The sequence below is a fragment of the Danio aesculapii genome, chromosome 15 (genome assembly GCF_903798145.1).
Source record: "Danio aesculapii chromosome 15, fDanAes4.1, whole genome shotgun sequence".
Lineage (NCBI taxonomy): Eukaryota > Metazoa > Chordata > Actinopteri > Cypriniformes > Danionidae > Danio > Danio aesculapii.
The window spans coordinates 34,924,728-34,943,955 of NC_079449.1; the positions used below are offsets into that span (position 1 = coordinate 34,924,728).

The 19,228-nt window shown below is 35.2% G+C and overlaps 1 protein-coding gene across 1 annotated transcript in view; it reads left to right on the top strand.

The window, feature by feature from the left end:
- The window catches only part of zgc:172282 (leucine-rich repeat and fibronectin type III domain-containing protein 1-like protein), a 259,195-nt gene extending 249,525 nt beyond the window's left edge, over nt 1-9,670 (top strand). The window contains exon 7 of the mRNA XM_056474370.1: nt 9,266-9,670. The gene's annotated coding sequence lies outside the window, so the exon portion shown is untranslated. The remainder of the gene's footprint in view (nt 1-9,265) is intronic.
- The last annotated feature ends 9,558 nt before the right edge of the window (nt 9,671-19,228 follow it).

Below are 19,228 nucleotides of genomic sequence, written 5' to 3' on the forward strand. Positions count from 1 at the left end.
TCCAAATGGATGTTGTTTCCTTCAGGGTGGAATCACACTGCATTTTCAAGTTGTGAAATTTTAAGCAGAAAAAAAATTAAATTAAATTAAATTAAATTAAATTAAATTAAATTAAATTAAATTAAATTAAATTAAATTAAATTAAATTAAATTAAATTAAATTAAATTAAATTAAATTAGATTGGAACTATCTGAAATTGGAACAGACTTTGGAAAATGGAATGATTATTTGGAATGTTACTTACCTCATAATATGTTCATTAATATTCCACTGACATTGCAATTGCAATAATTTAAGTGCTGATTTAATTTGTATTGAATCAAAATGACCTATATTTGGCAATAAAAAAGAAAAAAATACGATTATTAATTATTGCTATGTACATAGCAGTAAAATAATGCATAATCACTAAATGTAATAAATAATAAATGTAATAATTAAATAAATAAATAAATAAATAAAATAAGTAATAGTAATAAATGCACAAATCTTATTTTGTAAATTCAAAACTGAATTCACGAATGCACAAATCCTAATTGTAAATTCAAAATGCAATTAATAAATGCATAAATCAAATTAATTTGGGGAAATAGTAATGCTTTTTACTTGTATGTTCACAATATATGTTTTAAAGTTACGAATTGGATTTTGTAAAGGTGAACTGTGCTGTATGCATGAATTTTATTTTGTAGGTGTAGGTATTGTGGAGACTGATCTGGCTCCATAGTCTTATTTCAAAGCCAAACAACATTATTTCACTCATCCCATTGTCAGATAATTTAGCTTGTTTTAGGGAAAATTAATTCTGAAAATAAGACAATATTTTAACTCCTCTAAAAAAAATGCTTCTTGATTTAAGTTTTTAGATATTTGGACAAGAAACAAGACAGAACCTCTGAGTAAGAAAAGCACTTTTGAAGTGTAGTAATTATACTAAATGCTCTTTGAGAAGAGGAATGTATTTTTTGAGACTCACCCCATCATCAGGGATCCCATCACTGGCATCATCATGGTCACAAGCGCCTCCAATCCTGTCTTTGTCGTAGTCTTCTTGTCCAGAGTTAGAAAAAGGTCAGGGCAGTTACCCTGAAAGAGAATGTGTTTTTAAATATATATATATATATATACTAATTTGGCAGTAAAATAATTCTACAGTTCAAATTGAGTTCACCTATCTTTGTCTTTTAGAAAGTGATATGGTCGACATTCCCCAGTGTGTCATTTGCATGACAGACTGCTGCTTTATAAAAGAGCTTCTGTGATTTATGCCCAACTGTCATTCACCATTTGCCCCTGGGTTTGCACAAAATCCATTGAAAGACTCCTTTATTTGATATCTAATGGTCAGGCTGGATTTAATTGCATAATCAATAGTGCTGACGAGAAACAAGGTGTGGCGATATAACTCATAATGAAAGCTATAATGGCAGCCAAACCAAGTAATAAGATTCTTGCAACGCTGGATTGGATATTTATACTAAAACTTTCATCTAATAGTTTAGCAGAGTTTTATTTATAGCAGAAAAAAGTTTAGCACCAAAAAAAAAAATAAAAAAAATAAAATATTGCTTGATTGGCTAACTAATCTTTCAACAGAAAAAAAAAAACAAAACAATCACTCACTATCCATCAGATTAGTCCCTGGATCCTGGTGTCACCACAGGATAACTAACCGCCAATTTCTCTAGCATTTGTTTTATGTCACAACCCAGCACTGGAAACCACCTGTACACTCTCTCATTAACACAAATATACACTCATTCACTACAGCCAATTTTAGCTTATCCTATTTGTCTATATTGCATGTCATTGGAATGTGGGGGAAACCAGGGCATGTGGAGAAAAATCACAGCCAATTGTTTTTTTTTTTTTTTTTTTTTTTTCTGCTGGTTGACACATTTTCCAAACTTTCATTGCCAATCTTAAGCCAATTGTAAACATTTGTTTTGGTTCAATCTGGAATTTCCCCAACTCTTGCAGAGCCTTGGGGATTAGAGATAGAATCAAGCTTGGCACCACCCTGATCTACCCATGGTGCACACATGCGAACTCTACACGGAAATGCCTCTTGCCCCACCTGGGATTCAAAACAGCAATTAATAATAATACTAATGATACTAATAATACTACTAATAATAATGCAATTATTATAAATATAATATAGTAATACAATAAAATTTAATTATATATGTGTTTTGGGGGAAGCGATATCGGAGGAAAAGATACTGGCATGGCAAAATAGGATTGTAGCTTAAAGTTTATCTTCTTTCTTTACTCAAAATATCACCTTCATCAGAACAATAGTCATTTATTTTCTCTTTTAACAAATTCCTATATATCTTTAATAGTCTGTTTTCTTAGTCACACTCAAAACTGGAAACAACATTTTTTTTTCACCTAATAGGATTAAACACTGGAACCAAGATTATGGCTTTTGTGTCTGTAAGGGAAAAAAGGCTAAGATTAAAAACAAGCAGGAACAGAAACTTCATTTAATATGCAAATGCCTGGAGCTGTTTATCTTAGCTGTGTTTGGATGATGGTGGTTATGTGTTCAGTCTACTGCCATGTCTACGCTGTCTTTTAGAGTCGCAAGGCTCCTGACTGATCCATCTTGGAGGCCACATGTGGTGTGAAACTTACAGTATCTGTCTCAGCACTGAACACGCTTGGCTGAAACATATGGCCACTCTGGAGGCCATATACATGCCGATAAATTTCTTTTGTCAGGGCTGAGCTAAAAATAAATCACTTGTGACATATTTAGATCAATCCTGAAAGACATTCATTTAGCTTTTGATAGGACCAAGACCAAAGTGTATTGAGACGAAACAAGTCTTTGAGAAACTGAGACCAATACACAAGTAAGTCTGTTTTGAGAGCATAACAAAACTAAGACTCTGAAGCACTGACAGCATGATACGAACAGAAATTTGAGAGGTTGAGATCAAGACCAGAGCAAGTAAAAAATTATTAAAATGTATTGTTAAAATATGATTTGAGGGAATGAGACCAAAAAGAGATCAATGGCAGACAATGCCAAGATGTGACACAACCTTAAAGAGTTTGAGCAGGATGCGTCAAGATGTAAGAACCAAGACCAAAGTTGAGACAAAGACAAAAACAAGACAGTTCAGAGAACATGACAAGACATAGACTTTGATACATTGAAACCATGACTGGATCAAGACTTTGGGAAGTTGAGACTAATGCAAGACCAACACGAAAGTGTCAACCCTTGACAAGACCGGGACTTTGAAGGACTAAGATGAAGATGGGACTAAGATGGGACCAGAATTTGTAAAAAAAAAAGTGACAAAAACAAGACTTTGAGGGATCGAGTCAAGTACAATTTCAAGAACAGTGCGTCAAGATCATACCAAATATTTTAAGGGTTGAGACCAACAACATAATGCTTAGAGGCTTCAAGGGATTGAGACCTAAACCAGAATTTTAAAATTCATTTTCATGAAAAAAGTCAAAGTCAGAAAAGTATTTGGATATTAAGGGATTAAGATCAAGACCATGAGTACAGTTTGTCAACACCACAAAAGACAAGATTTTGAGAGATTGAGACCAAGTAATGTCAAGACCAGAACTTGGAATGAGGTGAAAGCCCTATTTGGGTAGCAATTGTTTTTCATGTGGACATTTGTAAAATAAAACATCACATAGCTTCCATCCATCCATTTTTTTTTCCAATGCTTATTCGAGTCTGGGTTAAAATGGCAGCAGTCTTATCAGGGAACCCCAGACCCCTCTCTTCCCATAGACTTCCTCCAGGTCCTCTGGGGGAATCCCAAGAAATTCCCAGGCAAGCTGAGAGACCTGTTCTCTCCAGTGTGTTGTGGATTTGAGCTGAGTGCCTGCTTATTTTAGCCACTTGGTCGATAGCTCATGACCACAGGTGAGCGTAAGAATGCAGACTGACTGGTAAATCTTACATTCCATCCTTCCCTAACTTGTGAACAAAACCCCAGGATACTCCTTTAACTGGAGTAATGACTCTCCTCCAACCTGGATATGGCAAGTCACATTTTTCCGGTGAAGCACCTTGGACTGGGAGGTGTCACACTTGACAGCAAACCATCCCAGTGCACACTGAGGGTTCAGGCCCAATGAAGTCATTAGAACAGAATACTTTGCAAATATTGTCCTCCAACTATACATCCATAGCTCTTCTTTAATTAAGATAAATCTTAATTAAATGGTAGATAAATAATATCTTTCTGATGAAGATAAATGTGTGGTCAACATCTGAGTTTACATTCCTATAAACCTGGAACTACATGTCTAGTATGATCATTGAAGTGCTCAGTCAGATGCTAGTATTTAAATTTAGGCCCCTAAAATATGGCTTGAGTGATTCACTTTTCTGCAGACTTTAGTTCTAACCCTGATCAAACTTGGCCTAGATTCCCACAGGGCATCAGCATTTGCCATTGTCAATGGCAAAACAGAACACAAAAAAAGTCTACTTTTGACAGCTAGTTAACAATAAGCATCTCTATATGGACACACATTTTCGAGCACTTCGACAATGTAAGTTTAAATGCACAAGAGGCTGCTTTTTATAATGCAAGTTTACGCAAAGTGCAAACAAAGGTTGCATTTTAGAGACCTAAAGGGATTTGCAAATTGATCACCTTTATAAACTTAGAGATATTGTTTCAGGCAGCTTATTAAGACATTACACAACTTAGGTGTTTGTCAATAGCTAAATAATTTGGTCAGGATTGTTTATTGATTTTTTTTTACACAGGTTATGAAAATAAAACACACCACCAACTACCCCTTTAAAGAGCCCATATTATACATGAAATAGGGTCATATTTAGGTTGTAAGGGTCTCCAACAACAGTCTAATATGCATGCAAGGTCATAAAACACTTTTATGGTCTTATAATCTGCATTTATTTTTACCTAATTATCCCAACGACTCCCATATGAATCGTTCAGCGATTCATTTTTTCCCAACCCCCTCCTCAGCGCGAAGCTAATCTGCGCTGATTGGACCGATGACAGCCTGCTGCGATTGGTCGACAGTGACAGGCTTCAGCGCGAGACAGAGTGAAATGCCCAGCTGGTAATCAACTATATAAAAGTAGTCACAGTGCACACGCGCTTCATAGTGTAAGGCTTTTTTCACACACACACACACAACCCTCCTCAGAAGAACTGGGGAGATCGACGCGAGTCTCCTAGCCTCTCCCTCTCTCTCACACACACACACAACGCTCCTCAGAAGAACTAGGGAAAGCGACGCGAGTCTCTCTCTCTCTCTCTCTCTCTCTCTCACACACACACACACACACACACACAACGCTCCTCAGAAAAACTAGGGAAAGCGACGCGAGTCTCTCTCTCTCTCTCTCTCTCTCTCTCTCTCTCTCTCACACACACACACAACGCTCCTCAGAAGAACTAGGGAAAGTGACGCGAGTCTCCTGTCTCCTAGCCCCTAGGCGTCACAAACTCGACCTGTTCTTTTTCTCTCTCTCTCTCTACTAAAGAGTAACCGCGTGTACTGTACCAGGTTAACAAGTAACAAAACACAATAAATACATAATTTGCAAGTTAAACGAGGCAACAATTTTAATCGCACTTACTTACACTAGTGAATAAACCTCAACCACTGACTCTTCACAGTTCACAACTCATCTTTGAGTAGAGACTGTCAATATTATCCATCTGAGCACAGCGTGACTTCATTCGACCGGCGGCGTCTGTGTGTGTGTGTCTAGTGTTTTTTCTGTGTTTGTGGGCGGGGCCGCAGGTTTCAAATCTCCCTGGTTTGCGCGCGTAACTACTGGCGAGGCTTGTGTTTCGTGGCTGCGTCATCACGAAACACCTAATGACTCGTTATCAAGACGACTCGTTTGAAACACTATGAGTCGACTCTTTTATAGATGAATCAATCGTTTTAAACACTGTACACTTACAGATTTAAGCCTTAACTGGATATTTAACTTCACTTAGAGCTGTGTTACACACTACATGGAAGAGCATTTTCAAAAACCCATAATATGGGCTCTTTAAATATTATGAAACCTCATATGCACCCCCGAGAAACAATTATCATCAGAATATGGCTCAGGAAAAAAACAAGATTAGAGCATCAAGACAAAGACAAGACCTGGACCAAGTTGTGGAATTTAGCTGATTAATTTAAACAGCCCATGCAGTCAAGTTCCTAATTCCAAGTCCCTTGGAAATATAAAACAGTTCTACTATTGATTCATTTAAAACTATTTGATTGTCAAAATCCAGCAATAAATATTGTTGTTGTATTAATATATAAACAGTTTACTATTAATTAGAAATAAGGTGGTTATTGAATTTAAAGCTCCAATCACAGTGATGATGCAAACAAATAAATCAGAAAAAACAATTTCTAGGCAATTTCTTGAATACTAGGGCATTAGTTTTGTGGTGTTTGCTTAAACAGGTCAGTGATAGAGGATATTAACCAGGTGATGAGCTATTGAAGGTGGTCTAAATGAACACATTATTTAACATAAGCTAAAACGGGATGAGGCCGAGTCACTGAGAAAGATGCTGTCTAATCCCGGCTGCTTTCATGCTCTCCCAAGCATTCCAGAGCTTGGCGGGACCAATTGCTGTTCCTGCCAACAAATTAACATTTATATCAGCTGTTCTCTCATCTAAAGGGTCCAGAAGCCCAAAGAGGAGACCACCATCATAGATTTGAGAGGATGCCAGCACTGCTGTTGATTCCTTTTGTTCCTTTATGCATATAAGATCAATGTAATGTTAGATGTCACAATCACCACTTATGAAAGCCAATTTCTCTCACTCCCTCAGGTCTTTGAAGACTTGAGGCTATAAAGGAATACTCTGAGTTTAATAAAAGTCCTCAGCATTCGTGCCATATTGTTGATCATCATATAAAGGTTTCTTTTTTTGCATTATGACCTTTAATTTAGTTACAAAAGTAGAATTCGGTTACACCTGTCTGAAAATGCAAACTTTTAAAAGTGGTTTTCAGTGTGCAAGTTTATGAAAACAATACTTTTGTTGTCTTAATGTAAACTACAAGAACAAAAACGTTTTTCTGAGGAAGCTTATTGCACATGGCATTCCACATGGGAAATATTGCACTTTAGAATGAAAACAACCATAGCCACCATAATGAAGGCTTTGTCTGAAATTGCATACTCCCATACTATATAGTACACTAAAAACAGTATGCGAGCAGAGTACTATGTCCAAATTCATAGAATTCAAAAAAAGAGTATGCAAGAAATACCTGGACCTACTACTTCTGGTGAGATTTTGAAATGTGCTTTCGATTGATGCTTCGCTATCCTATCCCATGATGCCACGTAAGAGAATTTATGAATGGGAGTGAATCGACACAACTGAAGCTGGTAGGTCACGTGATAATGACAAGGTGGCAAATGTAGTACGTCCGAGTTTCATTCACTAACATTCATACTGTACAGAATGTACTTTTCTCATGGTTGTGTACTAAATTCTAATTAAAATGTAGTACCTACTCAACTAGTAGGCGCTTTTGGACGCAGCCAAAGTGTCAAACTAAAATTAAGTACTCAAAACTGGACACTTCAATTGGCCCTTCAGAATTAAAAAAATGTAAAAGGTTACAACTGATGAACATTCCAGGGCCTCATGATCCTTTGTGCGACAGTTTATGATAGTTGTTTTGTGTTGCACGGTACATTCAATTTAGAAGGGCTCATCCCTAGGCCCTCATCTATTCAAAGGTATCACTCTGAAAAAGTAAACTCTTCGAAGGAATTAGGGCATAAGGATGAGCTCTTGTAACGTCAGTCTACTTTGGTACTTGACTATGCTTTTTACAATGTTTACAAACATATATTGCCATGGCATGCATAACACTGGGTTTTGTAGTTATTTTTCACAGATCCATGTGAATGGTGGTTTCAGTGGTGAAACATTTTTATATGTAAACAAATCTTAAATGCACAGGAAAAGTTAACTACATTGTCATCTAAACATGTTCCTTTGGGATCATTGTCCTGCCAATTTTAAATGCATTTTTTACCCAAAACTTAAAATTGTGTCATTGTTCACTCCCTCTTTACTTATTCCAAACCTGTTTGACTTTCTTTAATAGGTTGAACAGAAAAAAAATAAGATGTTTAGAAGACAGCTGGAAACCACTGACTTTCATAGTATCTGGTTTCCCTACTTTGGAAATCAAAGTTACAGGTTTTTAACATTCTTCATAGCATCTACTTTTGTGTTTACCAGGAGAAAGAAACTCAAAGGTTTGGAACCACTTGAGAGTAGGTAAATAGTGAGAAACATCCCATTATATCAGATATACCCGCGAGCCAAAGTTGGCACATTGTAACCTTTGATTTGGCCCACCATCCCATCTGAAAGTGTAGAGAGTGTGAAAAAGTGTGAGAGTGATGGAGAGGGTTGGGGCAAATGCCTTTAAAATAGATCATCATTTCCAAGTTGACTTAACCTTTTTTGTTTGTTTGTTTTACTGCTGAGCTACAAAAAAAGCAAACTGAAACTAAATGATTCAATTAAATGTTTGTATTTAATCAGATTTTTTAAACCGTAAATAATGTTACTTGACAGATAGAGGACTATGCAGAAGACATCGGTGAGCATATCAAGGCAAAAACTAGTGTAACTTCATTCTGTTATAAATAAGATTTTTTTAATGTAATAAGTTAATAAAAAATTGTATATATATAAAAAAAAAAAAAAATATATATATATATATATATATATATATATATATATATATATATATATATATATATATATAGATGCTGCATTAGTTAATATAAAGCAATGTTTAATATTATTAAATAAATTAGGAAATTACCCATGCCAACTGTATTTACCTTCGGCCCATTAGCCTCAATCAAGTTGGTTTTTTTGGCCCTTCATAAGAAAATGTTTGGGCACCCCTGCTTTATTTAAATGATATAGAGCTGCCCACTTGTCTGTAATTCACATGTAATTCTGAATCTTGATTTGTATAATTGAGTGTTTTTGGTTTGGGTCAAAGCTAAACTAGAGACAATGATCGCGCAAAACTGGAATTGAACAGCCTTGCTTAAGATCTGTCCAGATAAATCCACACTAGTAATCATTATGCCACAAACACCCTCAATAGCAGACCAGATCATCTTTCTAAATTGTATGTTAGCTGACCTGCTGGATGACTAGGCAACGAAGCTTCACTCTTTCTGCCAAGGGCTCTAATCCTGTCTCTTTCTCTTGCTTCCCCCAGATATTCATCACCCTTCACCCATCCAATCATGTAAACTGCACCAGTGAGAGGAAAACTCGGATGGGACAAAGTAAACAGCATGTCTGTGCTTTCTGCACTTTCATCAATCTGCCCTCCACCTCTTCCTACTCCTCCATCTCTTCTGGCTTTACAGTGTCAGTCCTGACCCGTCCTGTCCAGAGAGAACTGAAACTCAAAGAATCCGAAGCAACAAAACTAATTGCAGCAACAGTCCCAACAGGAGCACACATATACCTGTTAATTTGAGTCTTTTGGTCACTTTTTATTTTGCCATTTTCTTTTGTAACTGTACATAAATCAATTTAAGATCTTATAGTTTTGTACATGTAATTTTTATGTTGTGTGACTTTTTTTTAATAAAATAAAAGACTGGATAAACTCTGATGTGTTCATTGTACCGCATGATATTCCCTTTTGATTGATTGATTTTTTTTATTATACAAATTATTTATCATGACAGTATGTTCAACATATTTTGCAATGTGGAAACAATTGTTTTTGCCTATGGGGGAAATGACTAGCAATAATAGAATAACAAAAGGCAGTAAATGGTCAAATTACTTGCTCTACAAACAGGTGTGTTTACATAAAATTCATATAAAATAATATACTAGTTTGCAACATCAAACATATACATATATACATACATATATATATATATATATATATATATACATACATATATATATATATATATATATATATATATATATATATATATATATATATATATATATATATACATATATACATATATATATACATATATACATATATACATATATATATACATATATACATATATATATATATATATATATATATATATATATATATATATATATATATATATATATATATATATATATATATCATATATATATCATAAGAATTAGGAAGAAAGGTGATTTAAGTGACTTTGAACGTGGCATGGCTGTTGGTGCCAGACGGGCTGGTCTGAGTATTTCAGAAACTGCTGATGTACTCGATTTTCATGCACAACCATCTATATGGTTTACAGAGAATGGTCTGAAAAATAGAAAATATCCAGTGAGCGGCAGTTTTGTGGCCACAAATGCCTTGTTGATGCCAGAGGTCAGAGGAGAATGGCCAGACTAATAGAAAGGCAACAGTAACTCAAATAACCACTCGTTACAACCGATGTATATAGAAGAGCATCTCAAAATGCACAACACGTCCAACCTTGAAATGGATGGGCTACAGCAACAGAAGACCACACCGGACGCCACTCCTATCAGGTAAGAACAGGAAACTGAGGCTACAATTTGCACAGGCTCCCCAAAATTGGGCAATAGATGATTGGAAAAATGTTGCCTGGTCTGATGAGTCTCGATTTCTGCTGCAGCATTCGGATGATAGGGTCAGAATTTGGTATCAACAACATGAAAGCATGGACAGCCTTCTATCAACAGTTCAGGCTGCTGGTGGTGGTCCAAAACAAAATCCAGTTCTGAAAGCAAAAGGAGGTCCAACCCGCTACTAGTAAGGTGTACCTAATAAAGTGACCGGTGAGTGTATACTGTACATGTACAACTCTCACATTGGCCTAATTTGAAATACTTTTTTATCACTTTTATTGAAATCAGCAAAGATGGACCTCAAACTGGAAATCAAACTCGGGTTGCTGTGAACACCGTAGTGCTTTGTGTCAACACGGTAACCACATGGCCATTGGCACAGACATTTGAAAAGCTTTTAAAATTGATCAGAATTTTGTCAGGCTGAGTAAACAGACAGCCACAGTTCATGAACTCTGAAGTGGTGTATTGAATATTACCTGAAAAAAAAAAAGATGTCCTTTCATTCACATTCAGTTTTAGCATGACCCCACCAGAGGTACAGTGACAGGCTACGGTGCTCTTATGCACTCATCTGGAATAGTTTTTATTTTATTTATTTTTTGCAGTTATACAATTTTATTTGACTAATTATGTGTGTTGGGAATCCATTACTACATTGCATCAATGCACTGTTATTATAGTCTTCTTTGCTCACCAAGGCATTTAATTGATCAATAAAAATGGTAACATTGTGAATTATTTATATTTACAATAACCTTTTATTATGTGATTTTTAAAATGTTTTAATTTAAAATGTATGGTCCCATTTTATATTAGATAACCTTAATTAATATTTACTTATACTGTTCGTATAAATGCATTTTTTTACTTTGTACTTATGATTGATTAGATACATGCATGTAATTACATATAACATTAATTTCTGTAATTACATGGATGACCAACCCTTACATCTTAACCCACCATCCCTTAACCCTATCCATATCCCACCTCAAGAGCACCAGAAGTGTTCTGCAATACATTATGAACACAGTATGTACATTGTATTTATTTCATAATGAAACCACACAGTAGTTAAGGCCATTTAATATAAAGTTGGACTAAACCTATTCCTTTACTGCAGTCTTCAGACTAAAGTCTTTATTTTTTTCTTATCATTCTGATATGCTGATTTGATGATCAAGAAAAAAAAAGGATCTTAGGAGTCTCATGAGTGTTGAAAAGCACAGTGTGATTTTTTTATGCATTTATCAAAGTATCTTAAAAAAAAAAAATTTCACAAAAAAATAAAGCAGGACATGTTTACATGATTGATAGTCATAAGAACCCTTTTTAATGACTGAACTACAGTCTTGCTTGCTCATAATAAGCAGCAAATCAGCATATTAGAATGATTTCTAAAAGATAATATGACACTAAAGATGGAAGAGAAATAATGCTGAATATTTAGCTTAAACCAAATGACTGGGTGCTAGAAGTCAACAGTCTACAGATCTAAAAGGCCAGCACTGTATTTTTATATCTGTAGACTGTTGTCACCTAAAGCTTAATTATGCTTTATTCTACAACAGAAACATCCTCTAGTATGTCTTTAAAAAGACAGTCGCTAATAAGTGGCCAAACGAGACTACAAAAATGTCAGAGATGTTAATTCCCACGTCAAACAGGTAAACTAATTTACAAATCACAATCTCGCATACCTCAAACTTACACTGAAAATGTTTTATCACTCGTCATATAATGGTGTTTATTGGCTGCAAAATACGTTTTTTTTATTTTTTATAATGTAGAGTACATATCCATGACTAATTTTAAGTCAGCATCTTTGGAAAAAGTAAATATATGCTGACATAATATCATTTACAACAGCAACAACAAAAAAATATGTGTTTTGGCTGCTAACTGCATTTTTGAGGGCTGAAAATGAACCCGTTTGAAAGCAAGAATCAAAAAGAGACATTCTTTCTTCAGTAAAAGATGCTGTTGTATAATATCTTTTTTTTTAGATGTAGGACACCCACCTTTAACAGAGGTGCTGCATTCATTACATCCAATTTCCCTTAACTCAGACATAGACATTTTAGTCTTAAAAGTCAATTCTTTCCTCCGACAAAACTTGCACCTCAGAGTTCAGACTCATCTTTTTTAAGTCTAGCTGACATAAATTGTCCATTAGCGGCTGAGTGGCTGAATATGGTCAACCCTATGCACCTCCGTCTCCGCGTGTCTGGAAATCTCACTCCATTTGTATTTTTCAGCAGATTCTGGGAGACGTGTAATGTCACAACCTACTCAGAGGTGTTTCTGGAAAACATCCTCACACTCCTACACCACACATTCACTCAGGGGAAACCTCACTTTGTCAAAGCATATGGCCGATTTCTAGGGCAGTGTTTTCAGTCACGAATTAAACTACATGACCGATGAGAACAACTGCCCTTAATGCATATCTAGGAGAAATGTTTTATTTATATTTTTACTTAATTAAATAAGTTAAGTAAAAATGTACAGAAGCAGGCACATCACTCTAAATGGGTGCTCAGTCAAAACAGCAAAAGGTGCTGATGAAGACTATCTGATGAAAAGCCGGTGTGCTTGGCTGTTTCTCAATAAGCATTTTTCAGTGGTCTTGCATCCTTGTGTTCTCGTGTAACGTCGTCATCAGCTGCCAAAGTTAAGTTCCAATACTCAAGACCACAAGAACAGAAGACGCGTGAAACTTCCCGGATGTGTTCTTGATATCGAGGATGCACCGATGCAGACTTGAGCACCAAACTGGCTCTGGAAGTCCCAGAAGTCATTGCGACTGGAGGTGGGAAGCGCAGCATTTTATTTAGATTTATTATTAAAGTTCAGAGATATAACTTATTTATCTCAGGAGTTTCCCCAAATGAAATGGTGAGTAAAAATTACCATGAACATCTTAATAGAGGAATAAACACATTAAGAGTGTTTGTTTGCTAATGTTCATATTAAAATCTGTTTTATTTATATTGTGCAACGTATATTTATAATGTTTTTATGCATAGTATATGTGTATGAATGCTGCATATAGTGTATGAGTGCTGTAATGTTTAAATAATTTACCATTTAAAATGCGTGAAGGTCATGTGACCATCAGGAAAAACGCAGCATCTCATTTCTCAGAGGACGCGTTCTTTGCCCTTGCGGTCTCCCGAGTTTGTTCTTCCGAGGACACCTGGCAAGACCGGTCTCCACAAAAAAAGCAAGTCCGTTCTCTGCCTTCTTGGAATTGCGAAACAGCCCTTGTGTGGCAGGATGAGCATTGGTGGGTTTGGTCTGTGGGTGATTGATAGACCAATGAGAGGAAGCGGCCAGACTATTTTGGGAACTGTATTTTGAAGAGTTATTGGTGTCCTATTGAGGTTGGGTTCCCCTCTTCCTGGCATTCCCCTCCCTATGGCATGCTCCTTTTTGGTTACCTCTTTGTGCAAAAGCAAGGTAAGTTGATTTTAATTGGTGTTATTGTGAATGGGTTGTGCTATTTTAGTGCGATTAGAGTGGTGCTGGTGGCACCTTGCACATTATATGGCCAGTTTGTGACAGAATTGTCCTCACAGTAATGAATATGAGTGAGTGAGTGAGTGAGTGAGTGAGTGAGTGAGTGAGTGAGTGAGTGAGTGAGTGAGTGAGTGAGTGAGTGAGTAATGAGTGATATATGGCACATTTGATACGTGATCCTTGTGGGAGTGACCATATAGTGTTGTTTAATTCAATTCAATTTATGTTTATTTCTATAACACTTTTACAATGTAGATTGTCTCAAAGCAGCTTAACATAGACGTTCTAGTAAATTGAAACTGTGTCAGTCCAGTTTTCAAAGTTGTTCAGTTAAGTTCAGTGTGGTTTAATTTTCACGGCTGAAAGTCTAAACACTGAAGAATAAATCCATCAATGCGCAGCTCCACAAGTCTGCGAGGAACAAACTTCACCAATTGAGGAAGTGAAGGTGGTCCAGGATTATGTTGTATGGGCTCCGGTCTACTGGACATGCGAGTTTGTCTCTTCCTTTTTGTAAATGGGCTTTGATAGTTTTTTAGAAAACTCAAATTCACTTGTATCTTTATATATTTAAATAAATATGTATTTATATCTTTTATATATTTATTTATGTATCTATATTTTATCTATGCTTATAATGTATTCATTATATATCATTTAAGATTCACCCCCTACAAAATCACCCCAATCAATCTTAAATGATGAATTGGTTCCAAATAAAGCTGTTTAAGTTATCTAGGGAAATTGTATACATATGACTATATTTCACAAAGAAATGCAAAATTTCGCAAAGGCAGATTTTTCTAATATAGTGCAGCCCTACTTTGTGATTTGTAACATACCGGCAGAAATACTAATGAATTCATATGAAAACATACAAGCTGTGTCCCCAAATTCCACCCCTTAAACCAACTGCAATAAGGGGATGAGCAAATCATACTAAAATATACAAATAATATTGTACAAATGTATACAAATTATCCACTAAAGGTTCTACAAAAAGCCACAAATCGCCAGCAGATTGTGTTGGAACAACCCCTGATTCGTAATATTTGCCTTCAAAATCCGAGACAAGGTGGTGTGGTGTCCAAAACTGATGGTTTAAATTCACAATGAGCTAGAGAATATGTGGAAGACAAGTCAATGGCTTCGTTCCAAAACCTACTGAGCTGCCTTGCATGCTGCAATATACAGTACACTGCTATTAACCATAATGTGCATCAGACAACTAGCACTCCTGTCATTAACCACACAAGCTTCAATATAATTAGCATACTAGCATACCTCTCTTATGTTTTCCGCCATGTATTGGATGAATAATTAGAGTGCTATGCTAATATGCAATGATTATTTTAGTCTGAGTCTACAAACAATATTTGTGTTAGCATATGTTGCTACGCTAACAACTTTTACAGAAAGCAACCATGGTTTTACCACAGATAAAACCAATGAAGCATTAGCCAAACTGTAACCACAAATTAATAACAGTTTTGCAACATTAATTATATCAAAGTCATGGCATCCAATACAATGTTAAATGCTAAATCAGTTGCTAAATCCTTGTTTTTTTACTATGATTATATAATTATTATTTTTTTTTTAAACAAGCACTTAAGACATTAACAATGATAGTACAGAAATAACCATTTAAATAATTTTGAAATGCAAAAAGAAATACAAATAAATGTTTAATTAACTTGCTTAAATATATATGCATTTGTTTGTTTGTTTCCCATATGGGTTTAATGTAGCAGAATTCATTCTGTTTGTTCACCCAATAAGAAGTGGAATAAAAATAACAAAGCAAATCTGAGTGAAGGGAAATTCAGGGCAAAGGAAATCCATAATTTACAAAGCTGAGAAGCATCCATAAACAGCCCTTCCATCCCAGTGTTTTTTTGTTTTTTGTTTTTTTTTCATGAACAATTGCTTGAATAATCACGGATCACAGAGGAGGCTGATGCAAACCAGACAAATGTATATCAATAATTAGTGTTGGTCGGGGAGTCCAGCCGAGACGGAGCAGGACAGCGCTTTTATCTAGGAACAGAAGGAGGGCCACTTAAATGATAGTCATGGGTTTTGTGACAAGCACAGAATACTTAATCAAATGCAGTATGGGAGAGAAAAAAGATGTGTATAGATGTGTATGTATATATATATATATATATATATATATATATATATATATATATATATATATATATATATATATATATATATATATACATACACACACATACATCTATATATATATATACATCTATATATATATATATATATATATATATATATATATATATATATATATATATATATATATATATATATATATATACACACATACATCTATATATCTATATATATATATATATATATATATATATCTATATATATATATATATATATATATATATATATATATATATATATATATATCTATATCTATATATATATCTATATCTATATCTATATATATATATATATATATATATATATATATATATATATATATATATATATATATAATCAGTATAAAACCAAAGCTATGTCTAGTTTCTCAGTCTGAGTCTGGGCTTTGTTATTACAATTGTCTGCAAGAGACGCACGCTACATGTAGACTGTGTCAGAAAAAAAACATGTCAATAAAATGAATTGAAACTCAGCAAATACTCAACAAACAGGCATGAAATAAATATCTATAGAAAGTGTGATACGTCTACTTTTGCATTAACCAATTCAAATTAAAAACAAATAATCTCTTTTCATGTAATACGTATAAAAGTAAGGACTTGTTCGGATTGTCCTGTATCGCCTCATTACAGCTAACGTGATCCAACCCTCAGTGAGAGCGCATGTTCATATGGAAATGAACTTAGGTGAGCCAGGTAATAATGTACACGCTCTCTGAGACATGGCATTCATACTGTTCTTTCATACTGACATGATTCTGTCATTGAACTATTGTATAAATGCAATATCACACTTGTAGCAGTGCGATGTGGCTATATACCGTCACTGATGGGACACTAAGGCACTCGGCCTGTGGCCTCGAGGCATGCCTCCCACCGGTGCTAATTTACAGCCATTTCACACTGCTCTGAGTGCTGAAAAAAATCTCCGTTTTATTGGGATTTCTCATAGACAGAATGATTTTTATATTGTACAGACTGTTTATTGTGTCCGAACTGAACCCTAAACCCAACCCTCACAAGAAACAATCTGAAGTTTTACATTTTCCTGTTGTTTTCTTGTTGTTTTGTTTTTATTATACTTTTGGGGAAATTTACCCACATCCACAGCATGATGAATACCAAAACCGCGCACCCTCATACATACATGTACACTCTGGTACAGCTATCGTTACTTTCCATAGACAATAATGATGTCTCTACTGTACAGACTGTATATTCTATCTCCCTATCCCAAGCCCTAAACCCAACTAGAAAAAAGGAAACAATCTGCATTTTTACATTTAATATATTTTGCAGAATACATTATGGCAGTATTTATTTACTGTCCTCTAATAAAATTTCATGTTTTTGTCTGCTTGCAGGACCATGCAAAGTTGTGTATATTGTTCTAGAGATTTTAAAATGTAATGCTTTAAATACAATTCTCTCACACTGACCACTTGATGTTCAATTCAATTCTTTCTTACTGTTCTTTCATACTGATTACTAGATGCCCAACCTCATAAAAAATGATAATAATTTTAAAAAATGGTTATAAGAATTACAGTACAGTAGATAAGTTCATACAGAGGTTTTTACTCCAAGACGGGTTCCACTCAGAACAGGCCTTGCAAGGGTCATTCAAAAAAAGTTTAGTCCTCATGCTGGGTATCAGGTGCAGAAGCTGACTCCAAAAAAATGCATGACGCATGAGTGCTGCCAGTACTGCTTTAGAGGTTGCAGAAAAGCTAGGTCAGCTTGTTAGACTAAACACACAAGCAGGTTTGTCGGTTTGCATGGCCATCATCCCCGAAGGAACCCTTCTTCTGAAGCTGGCTCACAAGAAAGCCTGCAGAAAGTTTGCTGAGGACAAACTGTCCAAGAGCACAAATTAAAGCCAGCGGTGGAAAGAGTACTAAAAAATCATACTTAAGTAAAAGTATTATTACTTGCCAAAAAATAATGTAGTGCAAGTACAATAAATAATTCATTCAAATAATCCATTTAAGTTTGAACTTACGGTAATATACACATGTTGTCACAATCACCAGCAATCTAACCTTTATAGAGTGCTGGTAAACTCTCAGATCGCATAGAACTACAAATCTGCCAGTATATGGACTACAAGATCCAGTCATGCAACACACTCACACACACCTGCTTCAAGTCATTGATTAGACTCACACAGCTAATGCTGCTCATGGACTGACTGATTACATTATGTTTATATACAGCTCACTTTGAGACTCTTGTGGCTGTGTCTTGTTATACTGCTTGTGAACATTATGACACATTTTCCTTGCCTTTCCTTCCAAGTTTGAGCCTTGCTTTGTTTTGTTTGTTTACGTTGTATGCTTCCTGCCTTTTGACCACCCACCTGTTATATGACTAAGACTCTGGAATTGCCCGTATACATCTGTTTGCTCCAGTGTTGACTGTTGCTTGCCTTACCATTCTGTGTAATAAACCTGCGTTTGGATCCAAACTCCCTTGTCCCGTGTCACTTTACATTACACATGTAGTTTATAACATGTTAAGAAAGCCATTTAAATGCCCCTATGGATTTTTGAAAATTACCTTTCATCCAATGTATAACACAGCTCTAAGTGGATGGAACCGCTCAGCTGAGTTTTATATGTAAAAACCACACCATGTGTAAAACTGTTAATGCTCTAATACAAGGGTCTCAAAATCAATTTGGTGGAGCGCCATTTCAGTGACTGACAATTCATAGGAGGGTAGTTTTAACATTTAAGCACTAGAAAAAAAAAGTGATGTAATTGGTGCATCTGGTGTTTAAAATTCAAGCATTACCCACCATCACAATTCAACAAATAAGCATGTTTTTTGCTTCACACAACTGCTGATATATATCTGTGGCTGTTTAAGTTAGTATTTTGACATTTAAAATTTCATAATAATGA